The sequence below is a fragment of the Sesamum indicum genome, linkage group LG5, assembly GCF_026168435.1.
Source record: "Sesamum indicum cultivar Baizhima isolate 11 linkage group LG5, ASM2616843v1, whole genome shotgun sequence".
Classification (NCBI taxonomy): domain Eukaryota; kingdom Viridiplantae; phylum Streptophyta; class Magnoliopsida; order Lamiales; family Pedaliaceae; genus Sesamum; species Sesamum indicum.
In genome coordinates, this window is record NC_142661.1 from 6,703,377 (window position 1) to 6,715,780 (window position 12,404).

General features: G+C 33.4%; 1 long non-coding RNA gene across 1 annotated transcript; it reads right to left on the minus strand.

Moving 5' to 3' along the window:
• Positions 1-251: 251 nt before the first annotated feature.
• On the minus strand, positions 252-12,191 carry LOC148788062 (uncharacterized). Its single transcript, XR_016065491.1, has 2 exons — positions 12,043-12,191; positions 252-11,938 (listed from the first exon to the last, which is right to left on the minus strand). It is a non-coding gene; the product is annotated as an uncharacterized LOC148788062 (long non-coding RNA).
• Between the last annotated feature and the right edge of the window lie 213 nt (positions 12,192-12,404).

A 12,404-nucleotide genomic window follows, 5' to 3' on the forward strand; every position in this document is an offset into this window, starting at 1 on the left:
AAAAAATTAATTAACACCTTTGAACCTTCATTACGTAATGAGTAAATAGCAGCAAAGGCAGGCACTTATATTAGCCAACGACTTGACTGAATACGAGGCGAGAAGTTACCTTCAGTGTCATAACAAAAGTGTACAACAAATCCATCTGCTAAACTCTGTGACTAGGTGCATATATCGTGCGCGACAAGGTGCACAGCAGACTAAACATCAAGAACTACATGATTTTTGACAAAATTATCACTATAAGTAAATGAAGCTTAAAGGAGTGCATCTATTATGCTAGTATAAAGTATGACATGAAAGTACATTAAATGCTTGAGTTTATTTAAGGAACTTTCTCTTCTTCAAACAAGGGAAATCTTGGAGCAAGAATTCACTATCAAAAAGGAAAAGAAAAAACACTACAATTTTCAAAACCCAATATGAAACAAGAATAATACAACATGCAATCATGCATAACAACGGCTAATTAAGGCCAAAATACTACCTCAAATCCATCCTATCATATGAGCAGCACTTTTCCCCGAAAGCGAAAGAACTTCCTGTTCTTAACATTCAAAAGTTTCAGACTAGTTTGTAAGTAAGCATATGCAGCAAAGACTTCCGCAAAACCTAGGCACTTGGTCATATTCGAACTAATTGGTTAAATTGCACTAGGTCATCTAAAATCCAGCATACATAGACAAGTCTAGGATGTGGAATAACTGTATTACTTATGAACTGCAGAAAGTATCGGCTTGCTTTTAATTCTTCAACAGTCTCACATAAAGTTGAAAAATCATCCTATGAAGTAAACATTACAAAGGGCATCATAAGATGAAAGGGTTTAATCCAATTTATCTCATGTGATATCAGAGATGAGCAAATTATCCCCTATGATAAAAATATAGGGGATTACCACCTATAAAGAAAATATAGCAATTTACCTTCTTGTCTAGAGACGTAAATTGATTCATTTTGGAAAACACATGGGGGTAAATTGATACATTTTAAAAACACAAGGGAGTAAATCACTAATTTTTTTCATATAAGGGATATTTTGCTCATTCATAATATTAAAGGAGGGTTACTTACATTTTTCTCTAAGACAAAAAAGAAAGTAAAATACATATATTTGTATTACTTACATATTTTTAGCACAAAATACAAACTTCCACCTAGTGCTGCTTTCTGTTTTTAAGTAACATCAGTTGAACGCTATCCATGGAGCCTGGTTGAAGTGCCATTAATTTCTCAACAGAAACAGGAGTAAAATCATGGAAAAAAACTAGCGATCTTGCTTCAGGAAACTAAATTACTTAAATGACACCATAGAATGTTACACGATATTAACATACACTCATAAGAAAAAGGGAGGACAATTTGGAAGGTACATAAAAACCCTTTCAATACAAATACTCAACAAAGTATTTCTTGATATGTATGGGAGAAAATCCTAGCATGGATCCACATGGATGAGCTAAGCCAACCAAAGAGCAAGCAAATATACACTTCCCATGGGATGGCTTCACTAAAAGGAAAGTAGCTAATCATAAAGCAACTAGCATTAAACGTTTTAAGAGGTTATTTCAACAAAACCAGGTTTGAACTAAAACCTCCTAATAAAATCTTGCTAAGTGTGTTGCTGATAATACAATAATTTTGCTACAAATTCAACTATGAATTTTAACAATTTTAGTTTGACAATAGTTTTTGTTTCAAAATATTGCTAAGAAATTTTGGAATTTAACATTTTGAAATAAAATTATATTTGATGTAACACTAATTATTTATAAAACTCAAATATGACAAAACATTTAAAAAAAATAAATATAAAAAAACATTATTCAATACGTATCTACAAAATACAAGTAAAGTTTTGAAGTATTCATATTTAAAGAGGGGGTAAATTGCAATCTACCTACCTGTGTTATAGAAAATAGGCAAACAGCCCCCTTATGAAAAATAAAATAGCATATTCCCTTATATTTTTCAAAATGTAGCAATTTAACCCCGTGTGTTTTAAAAAATGAAGCAATTTAATAGGAAAATAAATTGCTTCATTTTTTAAAACACAAGGGAGTAAATTGCTATATATTTGATAATTTGCTCATTTTCAATATCACAGGAGGATAATTTGCTATTCACCCTTTAAAGGGGAGGACTATCATTATTTTCATAAGCTTGTGGACTTGTTGGTCACATTAGAATGCAAGATCAGTGTCATTGGAGCTACCTACTGAGGGTAAATATCACTTTTGGTCCCTCAACTATGGCACTTATCCAGATTTTGGTCCATTTTTCGTCCTCATCAAACTTAGTCCCTAGCATTTAAAGACTCCATCAATTAGTCTCGATCGATAAATTATCTATTACAAATAACAATTTTGTGGGCAAAAAAAAAAGAAAAAGCATACAAGCTAAGGGGAATTCAAATCCGCGCCTTGTGCTTGAGAGTTGGTGGCCTCACCACTCCACCAAACACATCCCTTGGTGTTTGTATTATAATGAAATGTTACTTATACATAACAATGAAATAAAAACATGTTAAAAAATATCTCAAAACAATGTTGAATCAACCATTCTAATAAACATCTCAAATTCTATAAATTTCTATGTATACTATATCCTGATAAAAATAAATTAAAATATAATCAACCAAAATAATACCACCACCAAATAACGTAATAAATCCCAACACATAAAAAGACGTAAAGAAATACATAAAAATCAAGTCATTAAATACATAAAAACAGTCTCAAAAATATTCCAAACATCAATTGAAAACATAATTTAATCATTGTTATTTTGGCTGGTTATATTTAAAATTTTTGTTATCAAGATATAAAGGAATTTATAGGAATTTGAGAAAGTTATTAGAATGGTTGATTTTTCAGCATGGTTTTATGATGTTTTTTAACATGTGTTTTTTTTACCTGTAGATATAAGTAGTTCCATTTTAATAAAATAATCAAGGAATGTGTTCGGTGAGTGGTGAGGCCACCAAGTCTTGAGGACATGACGCAATTCGAATTCCCTTTAACTTATATGTGATTTTTAATTTTTTTTCACGAATCCATCAGCTTTAACGGATATGTAACGGTAGGGACTATGTTTAATGGAATCTTTAAACATTTCGTACTAAATTTGATGGAGGAGAAACCCGTGGGACCAAATCCGGATAAGTAAACTTCTTATTTATCCATAATCTCTTTTGACATAGCACCAAACTTATTCGCCATTAGGCTCATTGGTAGCGCCGTCTTTTTATTTTTGCTCTTTATTTCCCGACTCATGGTCCTATTTTCACGAAGGCTCTCCTTTTGATTCTGCAAATTCTTCACTATCTATGCCAAACTTGATCAATTGTGTCCCAGTATTGAAATGAGACTAGTAACTATTAGTTGAGATAGAACAAATGGTTGTCCTCCCCTCCAAGCCCATCCTCCAAATTTGTCCTTTCTTTGCTCCTTCAATTACTTCCAACCATAGTTGTAGATCATCACTGAGGTGTTGGATGATGACTTTGGCAAATCTTGAGATGCAATTGTTCCAATCCTCACTATAGCTGGAGGCAATTTGGAGTAAAGAAGGTCCGAGTTTGGTTAATGGGCTCGGAGGAAGGGAGCATCCACTTGTTCTATCTCGACTAACGAAAACACTCGACTACCATATCGGAACATGATGGACCAAGTTTGGTAGAAAAGGAAGAGAAATTGCATAATCAAAACATTGGTAAAAATAGGACCATGCATTAGGAAATGAAATGCCCATAACAAAAAATGGTGTGGTTTATAAGCCTAATGGCATATAAGTTTGGTACTTACGTCGGAAGAGATTATAAGTTCATAGAAGATAGCTTCAGCCTCCAACACTAATGTGTCATCCTAAACCGACCAACCACTTCCAAAAGCTTGTGTAAATGATGAATGATGACCCCCTCTTTAAATGGATACTTCAAAACTTTACTTTTATTTTGTGTATTGAACTATATTTTTTTACATTACTTTTGGTTAAATATTTTTACATATTTGAATTTAATAGATTATTGGTGACAAATCAAATGTAATTTTTTTTGAAAATATTAAATTTCAAAATTTCGTAGCAAAGTTTTGAAACAATCAAAGTAAAATTATAAAATTTCTTAGCAAAAATTATATGTAAAATTGCAACATATTCTAGCAAATATTTTCAATGCGAAATTTGCAACAGATAGTTTGCAACAATTCCTATTGCAAATAATATTGCAAACAAATAAGAGGTTTTTTTTTTTTTATGGGACCAGGAAACAAAAAACATATCAAAATAGTTCGCAATGCAGTTGTAATACAAACTTTACCACGAAAATAGTGCCCCAAATATCATTGCAAATAGAATAAAGTCCATAGCAAAGGTCATTTCAGTTTCGTGGCAAAATTTGCTATGGAGTATTTGTAATACGTGGAAAAAGCTAAAGTTCTTTACAATAAAATTTACAATAGAATTTCTCCACAGACAAAAATCCATGGAAAAAAATTTGCAGCAACCACGAAATCCGCAATAACTATAGCACTGATACCTGTCACCAAGAACATCTTTCCTGGCAAACCTATCCCAATTACCAATGATATATATGCTGTTAATCCTACAACAATGACAAATAGGGAGGTTAAGCCTTTTCAATGTACCAAACGTTTTTTGTTTAGCATGGCAGATTTTACTTGGAGATTAGATGATTGTTTGATGATACGATTTATTATATTCTTATTAGATCATTTACTTTATGAAAATAAAGTTATATCTTTATATTCTAGCTTGTTTATCCTTAGAATCGAGTGTTGGATTATTTACGAGGTTGTCATGCTCATTAGTCGATTGACAATTTCTAAGTTTTTGAGAATAGCCACTTAGGAGCAACACATTGAGGTTATCTAATCGGAGCTTGAACCAATACATATGCTTATGAAACTAACGACCAATTGTGTTCTACCAATCTTTGTCCCAAACTTCTACTTACACCGACTTGACACATCAACTCCTTGATATGTACCATATACGACCTATTTTGACCAACACTTATGTACTAAAGAAAAAAATATTTGCTTCCTTAGTTAAGAATTATGTATTGTTGAATATAGCTAGCGAGAATTTAGAAGGAAAATGTAGCGTCTATCTAGCCATGTCAATGAGTTAATATCAAGCATATGGGGACAAACATGAAAAATACACCCATCCTACAAAAGGAGATATGAGAACATACTAGTGATGGTTATTGTGCATTAATCACTTAATGTAATAGTATATCATCAATTATCATCTATGGAAAATGGTATATTCTTAGAGATGTAATGTAACATATATAATGAAATAATGAAAACAACAAACTTTCTGCACCATGATGTCTGGAAAAGCTCCCAACTTGCCAGCTGCTTCTAAGATAAACACAGGAGAAATACTGATACATGACATAGGTAGGGATATCTGAATTTTAATACTTTCAACCATACGCAAACTATCCATCATTCATTTAAATGTGCCGCTAGAAAAGTTCATATCCCTATGGCAGCATTATCTAGTGAAGCAGTGGAACAGGTTCAAGACATTGAATTGCATAAGCTAGGATGATTAAGAGGAAAGAAAGTTGGAGCATATGGCAAGTGTTAGACCATGAAATTGAAGGTAATATATTTGGATGTTAGGAGAGGTAATCAGATGTCTTATATATGGGTTTGACACATATTTCGCCTATGGTTGAAAGTAACTTATCTTAGAACAGCAAATACACGTGGAGAATGGGCATGAAGTAGGATGTGTAAGAAAAGCTTACATTTTACCGGGAGACTAATGACGGGACAGTCAAACATGATGATGATCTAGGCTCACCAAACTTTAGTTAGAAAGGTCAAATCTGAGCCACATATATTTTGATATAATCAACACTATCATCTCATTAAACACAATAGATTGGAATACAGTATCTGCAAGACATTCATAAAACTAAAGAAGCTGACTTCTGTCAACTATTAATTAATTGATTCTCCTATGAAGCTGACAAGCTTTTTTATATCTGATACACAAGTAGTTCATAAACATCCTGTATAGGGTATAGATCTACTTTCTCAATAACGCCCAGATTCATAAGAAGTACTACAAGCAAGTACCAAGTAGAAGGATAAGATTTTATAACGATTCCTTCACATAACTGTTTATGATTGAGTTTCCCAACCCCCTTTCCCATAGGAAACTTGTCACACTCAAGAGTCTAAACTACAAGTAATGTCATATTAGTAGATTGTGTTTTTAGTTGAGAAACTTCCACATAGCAACACTCACTATCAGGAATCAGGAATGATGATCTGATTCTTTACTATAAGTACAACATTATGTATTAACTGAATGTTGTGATACTTGTTATTTGATTTTGGAGTAAATTTATCCACAAAATCACCGTTTCTTCACATGTGTAATTAACCTAAATAAATCAGTAGACATTGTCCTCCCAAATCAGGAGAGAATGAATGTGTTCTAGCCCTTTAGGTATTTATCATTCTTCTGTCTCTCTAAAAGTATCTCTTTTCACTTTTAGAGCATAACCTCCAATGAGGTTTTGGCATAAATAGTTGAGGTGAAGGACTCATAACTCTTCAAACATGAATTGGTTCGGTGCATTAGACGTGTGAGTACCAATCTCACTTAATGTAATTCTAGTTTATTACATCAAATGTATATATATATATATATATAAATATATTAGGATCCGACAAATGAATAAAATAATATTTTATTCTTAAAATTGCACTTAAAGCGCGTGTAGGTTATTTTCAGGACCAAGGGGATAAATTACTTTATTCTTAAAACCACAAGGGGATAAACACAAGGTTACTCTGGAGCCACGATGCACAGCGCGGTGACCCCTTTTTGAAGCATGGCGCATATTTTACATAAATAATATATATTTTGATACCATTAGTATTTTTACCAAAATCCACGTGATCGAGATTAGGTTTTTAACTTTTTCAGCCAAAAGTTATAAGGAAAAAGCAAATTATAATCAAAAAGTTTATCAAGAAAAATCACAAATTTATTTATTCAGCAAATTGTTTTATATGATAGCAAGAAAATTTAGTTACGACACTAATAATAATACATTATATCATAGTAAAATAATAAAAAATCTACTAAAGTTTCAAGGAAAAAAACATGAAAAGTGGAAAAATTAAGAGGTAAAACTATTGTCGTTGATAGAAAAGAATAAAAGCAAGCACAAGAAAGAAAAGAATAGAGAAAGAGATGGTAGTGGTATCCAAGGAAGAATGAAAAAGAAATAACGAAAAAGATGTCACTTGAAGAAGTCGAAGAAAAACATATTCTTCCTGGAGAGGTACTAGCAAAAATACGAGTTTTCTTCTTCAGCTTTTCTTTTTTTCTTTTAATAAAATGCCCAGCGCAACACCTGGAACCCTGGAGAAAGGTGACCGTGCCAAGTGAAAGCCCAACGTCATTTTTCAAAAATGCCATGCATATGTATTAATTCAATGTTGTGATAGTTGTTATTCAGTTTTGGAATGATTTGCTCTTTCTTCACGTGTAATTCACCTAAATATATCCATTGAAATTGGCATTTCAAATAAAGAGAGAATGAATATGTTTCTAGCCCTTTAGGTATTTATATATAGTTCTTTCTCACTTCATTGAGGTTTCAGCATAAGAGTTGAGCTGAGCTCTCATGATTCCACAAGTATGAGATCTTAGGCTTTAGTGCACTAGATGTGTGGATATCCCTCTCCCTTTATATAAATATGATTTGGTTTTTAATTATTTCAAATATATACATATATTAGAAATCAACAATTGATTCTTTGATAGACTTGCTAGATAATAGCATATATATTATTCTTTGTGCTTTGATTTTGGTGTTGATTTGCTCCATGAAATTACCACTTCTTCACGTGTAATTAATTAACCTACATAAATAAGTGGACATTGTCATCTTAGATCAAAAGAGAATAAAAATGTTCAGGATTTTGGTTATTTATCATTCATCATTCTCTCTTCATTTTTAAAGCATAACCTCCGATGAGGTTTCAGCATATGTACATGAGATCATATATGGTTTTGGGGCATTAGAAGTGAGGGTGTTCGTCATGTAAGTTGTTTTAGTTTGTTATTTCATATATATATATATATACTTATATTAGGAATCAACAGTTGATTCTTTGATAGAATTGCAACATAATAACATATGTATTGACTGAATTTTGTGATGTTTTTCATTTAATTCTAGAGTGATTTTCTCCATTTCCCATTCTTCACATGTACAGACATGTTTGGACATCATTTATCCCTTTCAGCCTTTGTTAGTGGATGTAGGTTGTAGCCGAACCACGTTATCTGTTTGCTTCTTCATCTTAATGATTAAACTTTAACAGTTACCTGCACTTATGCCATCCAATCCACCCTTGCTTGATAACTTATGGATTCTAATTAAGAAGGATTCTTAGTTTTATCTTGTCTGTGGTAGCTTTTCTTTAGCATTTAGCCAGATTCCCTTGTGCAAAACCCAAATTCCACTTAGATTTTCCCTAGGCAAACTATAATCAAAGTCAATCTATTTGTAATTCTTCATAGTAAGTAGAGCAATTCATAAGCTATGGACTTCAAAATATATTGTTCAAATAGTCATTTAAATGCGTGTAAACCTACCAAACTTTAAAATTTCACTGTTCCCTTGAAAGCGTTTGGGAATTGTTATTGATGAAAACTATCACACCAAAGAATCACCAAGTCATGATATCAAATGTTTAGAGATTTCTTTAGTTGAAATTCAATGATTAACTATGAGTTTTGTTCCTTTGGCTAGTTCTATATAATCATAACTGCGAGTTTATAGAATAAAAACAAAAACGGAAAACTCCTTGTATTGCATCGTCTTCAGTTTAATTCCCAAATAGACTAAGAGTGATCTTATAGGGCACTTCATAGATTCACCATGTTGGTGGAAGGGTTTAGCATTTAAGGTACTACTATTCAATGCTGACTTCACATTTGCCCTTTTCGGCAACTAATTAATATCAAACAGGACAGCAATAATTCAAGACAACTTACCATTCAACACCATGCTTTAGCATGTACTAGAAATATGCGAAGTAATAAATATATGGTAATCTAAACATATTGTAATAACTTGAAATTGAACTATTTGTCCTATTTTCTTCTATGACTAAAGTCATAACTTAAATTTTCTTCCAATAAAGGTTATCCACGGTCATCACCAGAATGAACTGCCTATTTACCCCACAACAAATGCGCTAATTTTTGGAAATGTTATTGCACTCAAGTTTCAGCACTGTTACTGCAAATAGTGATTGAAATCTCTGAATAGTGAAGGTTTCTATAAATATCCATTCCATGATTATAAACTATGTCCAACTCATACTATCATGACGGTGCAAATATTCATCCCTCTAAACATCTCAACACTCATGGTTTGCTAGACATCAAATCTATCTTTGGGATAAAAGCACCAGCTCAGCAGATGTGCTACTTAATTGACTCTCGATGAACACCTTCATTCCACCGTTGTTACGTAAGATATTCGAAATCAAAGAATGACTGAAGTATTTCCATACATCACGTATGCACATCAAGATATCCATTTCATGAAGTTTACTCAACCAGGTTATCCCGTGTCTTTAAGGTGCTATAAGCCCAAATTCATGAATGTTGTTTTCTACCTCGGTATGCTTACTTCTTGTGATGCAAATTAAAGGATAATTTACGATGACAATGAAATATAACATTGTATGACTGAAGCAAAATCCATACTGATTTTCTTCGGTGGACGATCTTTTTTATGTTCCTTCTCTTGCCTAAATGTTAATGTACAACTACAAGTAGTGATATAAGTTATATTCTTAAATCTCACATACTATTTACTATATCTTTCAAACTCATAGATACCAGTACAAGTACTATACATATATATAGGTCAGTGAAAAGAGAACACGCATCAAGAAAGCTCCAGATTATATATATATATATATATATATATATATGTAACATGGCAACTAATTCAAGAAATAGAGAAGGCAATATGCTCAGGAACACTTCATATATATAAAAAAAACACAAAAATCTTGATGATTTCACCGCCAATAAGAGAAAAAACTTCAAGTCAAACCAAATCATACTAAATCATAGAAATAACAATAGCAAATTGAACTAGAACTCACCTCAAGTCGCTGCCATCTCTAAAATCAGACCACACCTAGGCCTCGACTAAATGACAACTGCATTTAGGCAAAAAGATGAAAGTTCTTTCTGAAGAGAATGACACATTACATACATGTCTGCAAGGCAAATCCATGATTCCATGCCTACCTAAAAACTGAAGGTAACCAGAAAACTTTCCCAGCTATGCAATATCAGTACTTCTTTAATTTTCTCTCAGAAGCAACACAGCCTTCTAGTTCATAGTAACACAAGAGTGTGACGGCAAAATCTAGAAAAGGCATCCTAAGACAACTGCTTTCCTCAGGAAAATACAAAATCACATAAAATATAAACGATTTAATCAATTTCAAGAACCAAATACATTAAAAAAATTAAATCATTGTTCAGTATAAAGCCCACGTTTCTGCATTTACAAACAGAAACAGGATGGAGATTTGCAAATTCCATTACTTCCATTGTTAGAAAGGAGAAAAAGAACACTTGAAAAATGATAGTAGTTGAAAGTTTTACCTTAATATTCAATTCAGAAGATGGCCCTAGAAATAATACAATCTCTCTCTCTCTTTTTAATTTTCTGTTAAGTCAGAACAGTAAACAGGCGTACCTTCCAGATCCACTTCGTCTTCTCCACCAACACTCCGCTCCATCACAATAAATCATCCAATCATGGGTCTTTTTTATAATTATTACTGGGTAAGGCAGAAATAGTACTAAAGAGAGAGAAGAATTTCACCAAAGAAAATCCCATTAAGAAATATAGCAAGACCGGGCTTGAACCCTCTTAGCTCTTACATGATCTGAGATGAATTTCCCTACCTCAGTCAACAAAAACAAACAGAATAGGTATATATATTATATGTGTGTATCTGAGTGGGTGTGTGTGCGTGTATTTATGGGTCAAGAATGGTGTGTGCAGAAGACAGTGGCATGGTCAGTGACAGTGGCAGGTGATAGGTGGCTAATCTTGACTGAAGGGCCTTTGTTGTATGTATGTATGTATGTATGTATGTAGATATGTATTTTTGGGGGTGTATCTCCATTTGATACTACAAAGTTTTTTTCGAACTCGCTCGAGTTTTTCATCAGCTTTTTCCACAGAGATAAACAAACAAGAAGTATAATAACAACAGCAGAAACATGCCTCAAAAACCAAAAACAGAAAGGGGTAGAAAGAGAAGCTGACAGAAAGGAAGTGAGCACACGAATCCACAAAGGTATACTCTATACAATTGCCGACGTGTGCTCACTCTCTTCTGTCAAGTCTTGAATTCTCTCTCCCTCTCCTGTCTGTCTATCTGATCACTCGAAAAGAAATAAAAAAGAATTCCCAAAACCCCCCATGTGAAATTTTCTTGGCAAATTTCCCTTCGTTTCTAAATAATTTTCATAATCTAACACCCACAAAACGGTCAGATCTGAAAAACCCACAAAACCTTTTTCAGGAAACATCATTCTATGAGCGGTAGCCACCAGAAATCTTGCATTACAGAAGCAGAAATCGAACAATTAGGGTTTCTACTTTCTTGGGCATCATGACTCTCTAGCTCACTGTGTGTTGTGCGTGTAATCCGACAAAACACACACACACACCCCACACCCTTCATCTAGAATGTAACTTCAAGCAGACCTACATGGCCGACAGTACCCCTCCTCTTTCTGGTTCATGCAGTCCATCAAATAGTTGTGGATCAAGACTTATGTACCATCGCCAGTTGCCATGTATATTTGTTTACACAAAGTCTGCAGTCTTAACAGAGAAAACAGCAAAAATTATGGCCTATGGACTTTTTAGCCCCACCACTTGTTTTCGGGTTGTTTTTTCATTCAATAGGAAAATAGAGGCGAGCGTACCCAAAAAGACAACAGGCTCCTGGGATCTTCCAGATGACAGCATTAAGATCATTACACTAGGCTTTGTTGTGTGTGTATGTGGAGAGAGAGAGAGAGCGTGTGCTTTCTTGGGGGCAACGTGGAGTAATCTGGGGCGTGGGATTGGGGTTGAAACGGCTCCAAGGATGTGGAGAGATGTGACCGCTGAGATATTTAGTAGGATTAGTGGGTCATTTCATTTCTTTGGAAGTTGTTCCACTGATTAAGACCTATTAAAGGACCATAAACTTTAGGGATTAATATAACAATTCTTGTTCATATGTTTTTCTCGAGACCAAAAACCAAATAGGACAATATCTTTGGCTTTGCCCATTGATTTTTTT